This window comes from Hylobates moloch, unplaced genomic scaffold (genome assembly GCF_009828535.3).
Source record: "Hylobates moloch isolate HMO894 unplaced genomic scaffold, HMol_V3 SCAFFOLD_13, whole genome shotgun sequence".
Classification (NCBI taxonomy): Eukaryota; Metazoa; Chordata; class Mammalia; order Primates; family Hylobatidae; genus Hylobates; species Hylobates moloch.
In genome coordinates this window covers 10080928-10092061 of record NW_026652288.1, presented here as the reverse complement: position 1 = coordinate 10092061, position 11134 = coordinate 10080928, and the positions used below count along the sequence as shown (strand labels likewise).

At 47.4% G+C, this 11134-nt stretch overlaps 1 long non-coding RNA gene across 2 annotated transcripts in view; it reads right to left on the bottom strand.

Moving 5' to 3' along the window:
- Positions 1 to 220: 220 nt before the first annotated feature.
- LOC131380947 (uncharacterized) overlaps positions 221 to 11134 on the bottom strand; it is a 36521-nt gene continuing 25607 nt past the window's right edge. For both annotated transcript variants that reach the window (XR_009209269.1, XR_009209270.1), the window contains exons 4-5: positions 3358 to 3463; positions 221 to 515 (exon numbers count right to left, since the gene is read on the bottom strand). This is a non-coding gene — a long non-coding RNA (uncharacterized LOC131380947). The remainder of the gene's footprint in view (positions 516 to 3357; positions 3464 to 11134) is intronic.

Here is an 11134-nt window from a genome sequence, read left to right as displayed (position 1 = left end):
TCTTTCTTTCTTTCCACACGCAGCTTACTCCTGTAGCTGCTGTGCTGAGCTCTGTATGAAAAGGTTACTGACCACAGAGCTTTGGGTTAGTTCCTGGCAAGAACTCCAGGGTAGGGCGGGTAGGGGAAGCGTGCCTTCCGCCGTGGGACAGTGTCTCGGTGCCTGACTGTATTAGGGTTCTCCAGAAAAACGGAACCAACAGGATGCATAGAGAGCCGTAGAAAGAAATTTATTATGAGGGATTGGCGTGTGATTACACAGGCCACAATGTCCTAAGATCTGCTGCCTACGCACTGGGGATTCAGGAAAGCCGATGATGGAAGTTCCAGGCTGAGTCCAAAGGCCCTACAACCGGGAGCTCTGACGTTGGAGGGCAGGAGAAATGCATGTTCCAGCTCAGGAGAAAAGAGCGACAATGGGCCTTTCATCTGCCGCTTTGTTCTATGAAGTCTTCCTCGATGGGTTGGATGAGGCACACCCGCAGGGAAGAGAGTGGATCTTCTTTACTGGGTCCCCTGATGGAAATGCCAATTGCTTTCAAAAACTACGCACCCCCCACCCCGCCCCCGCCCCGACACACCCAGGAATAATGTTTTACCGCTTATCTGAGCATCCCTTAACCTAGTCAAGTTGACTCATAAAATTAACCACCACACTAACCCCAGGTATGCTACATACCTTGAAGTGCTAAATACTGGATGAGACACTTTACTGCTGGGATCTAATAGCTGCTCATCCAACCCTAGAAAGCCCCTAGGATCTTCCTCCTCATGAATGAATAGATTAAGGCTGACCAAGGTCTCCCAGCCCCTGAGTGACCCAGCTGGAATTTGAGTTCGTGACTATCAGTCTTCAAATCTGAGCCGTGCCTACTCCAGGCTGACACAGCCCTGAGCGGCTGAATGAGCTGGCAGGCGCAGGATGTGTCTACTGAGTTAAATCGAATGTACTGGAAGGGAGAGTACTTAGGACAAATTATATTATTCATGCATCTTTGCACTTACTTATCAGGGACCTGCTGTGTGCACATTCTGATGCTGAGCTCAGCAGAGGTACAAGAGAAATATACCGCCACGGCTTCCTTCAAAGAGCTTGCCGCATGGCTGGGAAGCAGTTGCAGGGAGGCTTTGCTCAGTGCAGATGGTAAGATCTGTGGGCCTCAGGAGAGAGAAACCCTGCGCCTGGGGTATGGGGTAAAGGCATCATTCAAGAATATTTCCTGAAGGAAGTTGGGGTTGAGCTGCACAATATGGCATGAACAGGGCTCGAGTTCATGCCAAGAACTCGGGAATTTGTTACAAGGACTTTGTTTGGAACTTTGTTCCAAGAAGAAAGGAAGAGCATTCTAAAAGGGGAAAATGGAATAAGCGAAGCACCAAAGATAGGTACGTGTAAGGCATATTTGGGGGGCAATAGATCAAACCGGCTGCAACAGCAAAGGCTGTGGTGGCGTCTAGTAAGTTTGGAGGATACCAATAGATAATTATTCAACATTTATTTATTTAGAGACAGTCTTACTCTGTCGCCCAGGCTGGAGTGCAATGGCAGGATCTCAGCTCACTGCAACCTCTGCCTCCCGGGTTCAAGCAATTCTCGTGCCTTAGCCTCCCAGGTAGCTGGGATTACAGGCTCCCACCACCATGCCCGGTTAATTTTTGTATTTTTAGTAGAGACGGGGTTTCACCATGTTGGCCAAGGTGGTCTCCAACTCCTGACATAAAGTGATCCACCCACCTTGGCCTCCCACAGTGGTGGGATTACAGGTGTGAGCCTTTAAAAAGAAAAATTCTGGGCCAGGCTTGGTGGCTAACGCCTATAATCCCAGCACTCTGGGAGGCCAAGGTGGGCAGATCACCTGAGGTCAGGAGTTCAAGGCCAGCCTAGCCAACATGGTGAAACTCCGCCTCTACTAAAAACACACGCACAAAAAAAAAAAAAAAGAAGGAAAGAAAAAGAAAATTAGCCAAGTGTGGCAGGCGCCTGTAATCCTAGCTACTCAGGAGGCTGAGACAGAAGAATCGCTTGAACCCGGGAGAGGGAGGTTGCAGTGTGCCAAGACTGCACCACTGCACTCAAGCCTGGGCGACAGGGCAAGACTCCGTCTCAGGAAAAAACAAAAAGAAAAACTCTGACACATTCTACGCCATGAATGAACCTTGAGGACATGATACTAAGTGAAATATGCCAGTCACAAAAGGACAAAAAGGCTGTGATTCCACTCCTGTGAGCTTCTAGAGCAGCCATAGTTACAGACAGAAAGTAGAATGTGGGTGCGGGACTGGAAGGTACGGGGAAGTGGGAGTTGTTGTTTAATGGGTATGAAGTTACAGCTTTCTTCTTCTTTCTTCTTCTTTCTTTCTTCTTCTTCCTTGTTCTTCTTCTTCTTTTTTTTTTTTTTTTCTGAAACGGAGTTTCATTCTTGTTGCCCAGGCTGGAGTACAATGGTGAGACCTTGGCTCACTGCAACCTCTGCCTCCCGGGTTCAAGTGATTCTCCTGCTTCAGCCTCTGGAGTAGCTGGGATTACAGGTGTGCGCCAGCACGCCTGGCTAATTTTTTGTATTTTTAGTAGAGACGGGGTTTCACCATGTTGGCCAGGCTGGTCTCAAACTCCTGACCTCAGGTAATTTGCCTGCCTTGGCCTCCCAAAGTGCTGGGATTACAGGTGTGACCCCCTGTGCTTGGCCATGGAGTTGCAGCTTTGCAAAACGAAAAAGTTCTGGAGATGGATGGTGGCGATGGTCGCATAACAATGTCAGAGTACTCAATGTCATTGACCTATACACTTCAAAATGCTTATGATAACATGTTATGTGTGTGTGTGTGTGTTGTGTGTTGTGTGTGTGTATACTTTTTTTTTTTTTTTGAGACAGAGTCTTGCTCTGTCGTCCAGGCTGGAGTGGAGTGACACGATCTTGGCTCACTGCAACCTCTGCCTCCCAGGTTCAAGCGATTCTCCTGCCTCAGCCTCCCGAGTAGCTGGGAGTACAGGCACACAACACCCACGCCCGGCTAATTTTTGTATTTTTAGTAGAGACAGGGTTTCGCCATGATGGCCAGGCTAGTTTCAAACTCCTGACCTCAGGTGATTCACCCACCTTGGGCTCCCAAATGCGGGGATTACAGGCATGAACCACCGTACCCAGCCATGTTATGTATATTTTACCACAATTTTTAAAAATAGATCAAAGTTTTTGTAGTTTGGAAGGTACAGACGTCTTTTGTGGGTTGCGTGCTGCACACTGAGGAGTTTGGACTTCACCTCGTGGGCTAGTGGTCTGCTTCAGTTTCCTCTTGCTACGTAACCAACTACCTCAAAGCTCAGAGATTTAAAATAGCCACCACTTTATTTGCTCACATTCTGCGGGTCAGGAATTTGAGCAAGGCTCCACTGGGCGGGTCTTCGGTTCCACGTGGTATTGGCGTGGGTCTCTTGTGAAGCTGCTATCACAGGATGGCTGGGGCTGGAACAACCAAGACAGTTCCACCTATGTGTCTGGTGTTTGCAGGAATGGCTGGGACAGTAAGACTTCTCACCTTTTCTCCCTATATTCCTAACTTGGTGGATGGACCACAAGAATGGGCTTCCCAAGTGACCAAGGTAGAAACTGTTTCTATCTTAAGGCCAAAATTTGGAGCCTACATAGCATTAGTTCCACCGCATTTTATTGCTCAAAACAAGCCCAGTTTCAAAGGGGAGGGGGAAAGCTGGCACTATTTCCTAAGGAAATCGTGGCAAGGTTGCTTTGCAAAGGAGCAGAAAAGATAGAGATTATTGTTACCATCAGTAAAAAGTCTTGGAGCTAACTTCGATATGTATGTTTCTTTGCAAACTATACACATATATTTTTATTATTTTAATTTTTATTTATTTATTTATTTTTGAGACAGAGTCTCACTCTGTCACCCAGGCTGAAGTGCAGTGGCGTGATCTCAGCTCACTGCAAGCTCCGCCTCCTGAGCCCAAGCAGTTCTCCTGCCTCAGCCTCCCAAGTATCTGGGATTACAGGCGCCTGTCACCATGCCCTGCTAATTTTTTGTATTTTTGGTAGAGACAGGGTTTCACCATGCCGGTCAGGCTGCTCTCGAACTCCTGACCTCGTGATCCACCCGCCTTAGCTTCCCAAAGTGCTGGGATCACAGGCATGAGCCACTGCACCCAGCCACACATATATTATCGTACTGATATATCATGTACTTATAAAACTTACACAAAAAATGGAAACAGAAAGACTTACTATAAAGTTAGATCAACAATATTTTTAAATGATTGTGATTTTGGTTTCCATTAACGGCTCAGAAATAACCTTTTGCTCTCAATAATCTCAACAATAACATTTTGTTGGTGAAAGTAAGGTGATGGGGTATGCTTTGTTCTCTTACAAAATCTTGGTTTAATAATTGGTTTAATGATCTGAAGATCTTGTTCTAAGTTATTTCAATACTTGGTTTTGATGGACGTCATAGCTGAAAATACACAGCCAAAGATACAGAGAGCTGGGAGGAAGAAGGGCTTTGTCCACCCACATGAAACCATGTTTCTCTTTTAAATCCACTGATATGCAAACATTTTTGTTTGCTTGTTTTAAAAATCTGACTAACAACTGTTACCATCCTTATTGTCAATCTATTGTTTTTGCAAACTAACTGGAAGTTTTTAATATTTTTAATAAATGTGATCAAAATCTACCAATTCTCCTCATTGGGATGATTTTTAAACAAGTTAAAGAATTATGTTTTTTGGCCAGGCATGGTGGCTCACGCCTGTAATCCCAGCGTTTTGGGAGGCCAAGGCAGGCAGAGTTCGAGACCAGCCTGGCCAACATGGTGAAACCCCGTCTCTACTAAAAAAAAATACAAAAATTAGCCAGGTGTGGTGGCACACTCCTGTAATCCCAGCTACTTGGGAGGCTGAGGCAGGAGAATCGCTTGAACCCAGGACGCAGAGGTTGTGGTGAGCCAAGATCACACACCATTGCACTCCAGCTTGGGTGACAGAGTGTGACTCTGTCTCAAAAAAAAAAAAAAAAGAATTATGTTTTCTTTTTTTTTTTTTTTTTTTTTGAGACGGAGTCTTGCTCTGTCGCCCAGGCTGGAGTGCAGTGGCGCAATCTCGGCTCACTGCAAGCTCTGCCTCCCGGGTTCACGCCATTCTCCTGCCTCAGCCTCTCCGAGTAGCTGGGACTACAGGCGCCCGCCACCACGCCCGGCTAATTTTTTTTTTTTGTATTTTTAGTAGAGACGGGGTTTCACTGTGGTCTCGATCTCCTGACCTCGTGATCCACCCGCCTCGGCCTCCCAAAGTGCTGGGATTACAAGCGTGAGCCACCGCGCCCGGCCAGAATTATGTTTTCAAGTTTGTCATTGCTGTTGTCCACAAGTTTTTTCAGCCTGAAGATGTGAAAGTTGTTTAGCTGACACATCATTCATTGCTCCTTCCCTCAAAATATCAAGCAATAATATTTCCAAACATTGTTCAAACTGCCCAATTGCACAACATAAAGCAGTGACTTTCTTAGGATTATCAGAATGTCACTGTCTTCGGCAGATTGTGTGAGTGTGTGCCTATGTTCTCAGAGTCAGCTAGGGAGCTACCCCTGGTAGCCATCCGTATGAAAGAAAGCATCACTAAAATTGGAGCACTTGCTTTTTGTTTGTTTAAGGCTCGATGGGTCTTTTAAATATTCTGTCACAAGATCACCAGTGAATCTCTGCAGAACAAAAGATTTCCTTTGCTCCTCATCTCAGTGCAAGGTATTGAAAAGCTGCTGATCTGTTGAAAGGTCTTGCTTTATGAAATTGACCACTTATCACTCTGCTCTCTGGCCTCCTCCCCTACCTGCCTCAGTGATGAAGGCAACAAATTCCCTGTTTCTCTCTCTTTGTAACCCCAGCCTGCCTTCCTTTTTCCTTTTAAATTGCAAGTAAAACACAGCCCCTCTGGTTTACAGAGTTTTTCTTTTTTTTTTTTTTTTTTTTTTTGAGACAGAGTTTCACTCTTTCGCCAAGGCTGGACTGCAACGGCACTATCTCAGCTCACTGCAAGCTCCACTTCCCGGGTTCATGCCATTCTCCTGCCTCAGCCTCCTGAGTAGCTGGACTACAGGCACCCGCCACTGCACCCGGCTAATTTTTTGTATTTTTAGTAGAGACGGGGTTTCACTGTGTTAGCCAAGATGGTCTTGATCTCCTGACCTCATGATCCACCCGCCTCAGCCTCCCAAAGTGCTGGGATTACAGGCATGAGCCACCGCGCCTGGCCCCAGAGTTTTTCGATAACACATTGTTTTCATTACAGAAGTCATTTACAGTTGAGAAAATGCCTTCTCTGGCAGGTCCTTCCTTTGGTGGCTCATGCAAAAGGAGTTCTTTGTGCACTTCATCTGTGAAACATAACCTTTCCCAGATACAGTAACAATATCTGTAGTTTCATCCAATTGTGTGGCAAACTTCCCACTGAATAATTTGTTCTAATGGTTGTCTTCACATTTTCACTCGTGTTTTCCAACACTATTTGTTGACCAAAAAAATGTATCTTGGTTTGCTGCCATCTTGCTTTCCAGTCTGTAATCCATTTAAGCATTTACCCACCGGTATTGCCTCTTGGACTTTTTCTATTAAAACAGAAACAAAAACAAAAAAAACACCTCAGAGGGCTGGCCACGGTGGCTCATACCTGTAATCCCAGCACGCTGGGAGGCCAAGGTAGGATCATTGCTTGAGCCCAGGAGTTCAAGACCAGCCTGGGCAACATAGCAAGACTTCATTCTACAAAAAATTAAAAATTAGCTAGCTGGGCATGGTAGGGGGAGGACCTACAGTCCCAGCTACTCGGGAGGCTGAGGCGGGAGGATTGCTTGAGCCCTGGAGGTCGAGGCTGCAATGAGCTGTGATTGTGCCACTGCACTCCAGCCTGGGTGACAGAGCAAGACCCTATCTTAAAAAAATAAATAAACATTTTTTAAAAAACACCTAAAGGCCGGGCACAGTGGCTCACGCCTGTAATCCCAGCACCTTGGGAGGCCAAGGTGGGCGGATCACAAGGTCAGGAGATCAAGACCATCCTAGCTAACACAGCGAAACCCCGTCTCTACTAAAAAAAAAAATACAAAAAATTAGCTGGGTGTGGTGGCGGGTGCCTGTAGTCCTAGCTACTTGGGAGGCTGCGGCAGGAGAATGGTGTGAGCCCTGGAGGCGGAGCTTGCAGTGAGTGGAGATTGGGCCACTGCACTCCAGCCTGGGTGACAGAGTGAGACTCCATCAAAAAACAAAAACAAAACAAAAACACCTCAAAAGAAGCTTCTAAACATTTTTCATTAAATCTCAAGAGTCCATACAGAGTAGAACTGTAAACATCACAAACAGTGTTGAGGTTTGTCTTGGGTTCTGAAGGCTGAGTTTTGTAAATGTGTTGTTAATTGAGATAGTTTTATGCAATCTTGAGCTACGATCCAATGCCAATGCATAGCGTAGATTTAGAGGGAGGCTTCTTGTTAGCAATGACGATAGATATATAAATCCACATTTCCAATAGCTTTGGTGGTCTTGGTAGTTTAGAAAAGGGAGGGGTGCTGACTTCTCATCACATTGGATTAGGTCTCTATTGCTTTTACTTGATATTTGTCAGCTCGGTTACCTGTTGTGTGGTTCTCCAATTCTCTAACCCCAATTTGGTGTTCAACAAGTTAATTAGATTCTGACACTATCTACCTGGAGTTAGCATCAGACCCCACAGCTGAAGGGCTCAGTCCCACAAGACAGCCTCATTCAGATCCCAGCCACAAATGGGGTCCTCAGCCGACCCACACTTCTGCCCAGCTGACTCCGAATTCAGGAGTCCCCACCTCCAACCCTCAGGTTCGCTAATTCGCCAGAACGCCTCTCTGAACTAAGGGAAGTGTTCCCCGTGCTGTTCCAGTTTATAGAGGATACAAACAAGCCGTCCAGTGAAGGGGCACATGGAGAGTGCCGGAAGGGGCCAAGTCATGGCAGCCTGTGTCCCGGTGGAGCTGGGGCGTGCTGCCCTGCTGGCGTGCAGATGCGTTCACTAACTTGGAATCTCCTGGAACCCCATCACTTAGGGGTTTTCAGCGGAGGCTTCACTATGCAGGCAAGACAGAGGAAGTCACTGGCCATTAGTGACAACTCACTCTCCAGCCCCTCTCTCCTTCCTGGAGGTGGGGGATGGGGTGCTGAAAGTTCCAACCAAGGCTTGGTCTTGCTGGTGTCCAGCCCCACCCGGAAACTGTCTCAGTGCCCCATTTCCCCAAGACCCATCATTCATTAGCATAAAGAAGACACTTCAGTCACTCAAGAGAGTCCCAATGTTTGAGTTCTGTGTCAGGAGCTGGAGACAAAGATCAGGATTTTCGTAAACACACCTGTTGTTCACTGGGGCTTGCATGTTAGGATTATTTTCAATTTTAGGACTTTTTTTCTTTTTTGCTGTGTTTTTTGAAGCTACTTCTCCATTTTAACAGTTACTTTGATTAAGATCTGATAATATAATCTATATATCCATAATGAATCCACCTAACTGGCAAACGTTTCATGATCCTAAGAAGAGACAAATATGGGCAAGAGCGCCTCTGTATTTTTTTTTTTTTTTTAACAGGGTCTCACTCTGTCACCTAGGCTAGAGTGAAGTGGTATGATCATGGCTCACTGTAGCCTCTGCCTCCTGGGCTCAGTGATCCTCCTGCCTCAGCCTCCCAAGTAGCTGGGACTATAGCACATGCTACCACACCTGAGTAATCAAAAAAAAATTTTTTTTTTGAGAAATGGGGGTCTTGCCATGTTGTTCAGGCTGATCTAAAACTCCTGGGTTCAAGCAATCCTCCCACCTTAGCCTCCCAAAAAGTTGGGACTACAATTGTGAGCCACTGCGCCCAGTCTCCCCTGTATTTTGCGTGCAGAAGTAACCTTCTGACTTAACCTGCCAAGTGGGGGACCAGTACCAATCTGAGTGATAAATATTTGTAAATCTTACTCTTAGGAAACTGAGTCATCAACAATTCTTGAGGTAGGGTGACTCATTCTTCCATGCAACCCACGGACATGTGTCAAGAGCTTACTGGGTTCTAGGAGGTGTGGCGGGCGCTGAAGCCACCAGGTTGAATGCTAGGCCCTTGCCAAAACTAGGATAATCCTGGGCACACCGGGACAGCAGCCCCAACTCCATCCTGAGGAATGAAGAAATGATGCCACCCTCCATTCTGAAAAACCACATTCCCCCACGCTCCAGCTCTCCCGCATGCTCCAAACATGCTGCTTACAGGCGTGAGCCGCTCAGCCTGGCTCAGCTCTTGTTTGTTTGTTTGTTTGTTTGTTTTTGTTTTGAGACGGAGTTTCGCTTTTGTTGCCCAGGCTGGAGTGCAATGTTGTCATCTCGGCTCACTGCAACCTCCGCCTCCCAGGTTCAAGCGATTCTCCTGCCTCAGCCTCCCTAGTAGCTGGGATTATAGGCGCCCACCACCACACCTGGCTAATTTTTTGTATTTTTAGCAGAGACAGGGTTTCCCCATGTTGGTCAGGCTGATCTCGAACTCCTGACCTCAGGCAATCCACCCGCCTTGGCCTCCCAAAGTGTTGGTATTACAGGCATGAGCCACTGCACCTGGTCCCCAGCTCTGTTTTTAATAGCCAAAGAATAGTCAGACAGGAGGCGACTCTCTATCCAAGTCCCAGGGGATATCGATGCCAAATATAAAATGCCACCCCAACAGCTGACGATGGGGCTGGCGGGCAGGCTCAAGGCCTGGCTCTGCAGCATCGCTCAGTGGGGCAAACACCTGCTCTGGGAGCAGGCCAGGTCCCACACGGGAAGGATGCGTGCAGAAGACGACAGTCATGGGAAACAGAAAGGGTGATCAGGCTTCTGTCTGTGAAACGCAGCATCGGGCAGGTGGCTCTGTGTGGCTCTGGAAACTTGGAATATCACAGCGCCCTCTGTGTGCTCAGATGGTGGTTTCTCAAAGCACTCACCAGAAAGCCCACATCCTTCCACTGAGGTTTAAGGTCCAGGGAGAATGTTCCTGGTACCCAGTCCCATAACCCAGGTTTTATGTGCGACTTCCCCCTGCATCTGTCTGTCAGATGCCACCAGCCTCTAGTGCACCACGGTAGGGAGCAAAGCCCTTCCATCTCTGAGCTGCTCTGATGTCCACACCAGTCTTAATCTCAGTAGCCCTAAGCCACTGGTGTTGGTTGTTTTGTACTCTGGGGTTTCATTCTAGAAGCGAGATCCTTCTTTTTTTTTTTTTTTTTCTTTTTCTTTTGAGACAGAGTCTCAGTCTCTCCCCCAGGCTGGAGGGCAGTGGCGCGATCTTGGCTCACTACAACCTCTGCCTCTCGGGTTCAAGCGATTCTCCTGCCTCAGCCTCCCGAGTAGCTGGGATTACAGGTGTGCACCACCACACTTGGCTAATTTTGTATTTTTAGTACAGGCGGGGTTTCACCATATTGGCCAGGCTGGTCTGGGCAGACAATAGGGACACCGTGACCCCTCCCTGCCACTGGGCTTGACATTCATTGAGTGTGTGTGAAGGACACACACAGACCAGAGGAAACGTACATCCAGATTCCTCCTGAAAGGCGGCCACAGGATGCCCAAAGGAGAGGCGTTCCGGAAATCAGTAAACCTCCCCAGGGGGTGTTTGAGCAAAAACGCACTCAGCAGTTCCATGACACGATGTTTGCTGTCTTCTTCTTTTTTTTTTTTTTTTTTTTTTTGGTGGTTGTTTCCTGTGTAAATATTTTGTTCTTTTGTCTTTGTCAACAGCCTTGACCGCACACATGTAAGCTTCGTTTCACTCAGCGGTTTCCGAGCTGACAATGACCCAGGCGAGGCCGGGTTTCAGCGGACGCATCCCTGCATCCACCACCAGGGCTGCTTGTTCTCAAATCCTCTTGCTCATGGGGATTCCGGGGAAAACCTCACTTAGCCCCCTTTCTCCTCCCCATGGGAATGTCAGCATTCTCACCCTGGCTGCAAATTCAACTCACCTGGGGAGACTAAAAAACACCCAATACAAAGGATCCACCAAAACACCCCAATACACAGGACCCGCCGAAACACCCCAATACACAGGACCCACTGCAACACCCCAATACACAGGACCTGCCCAAACACCCCA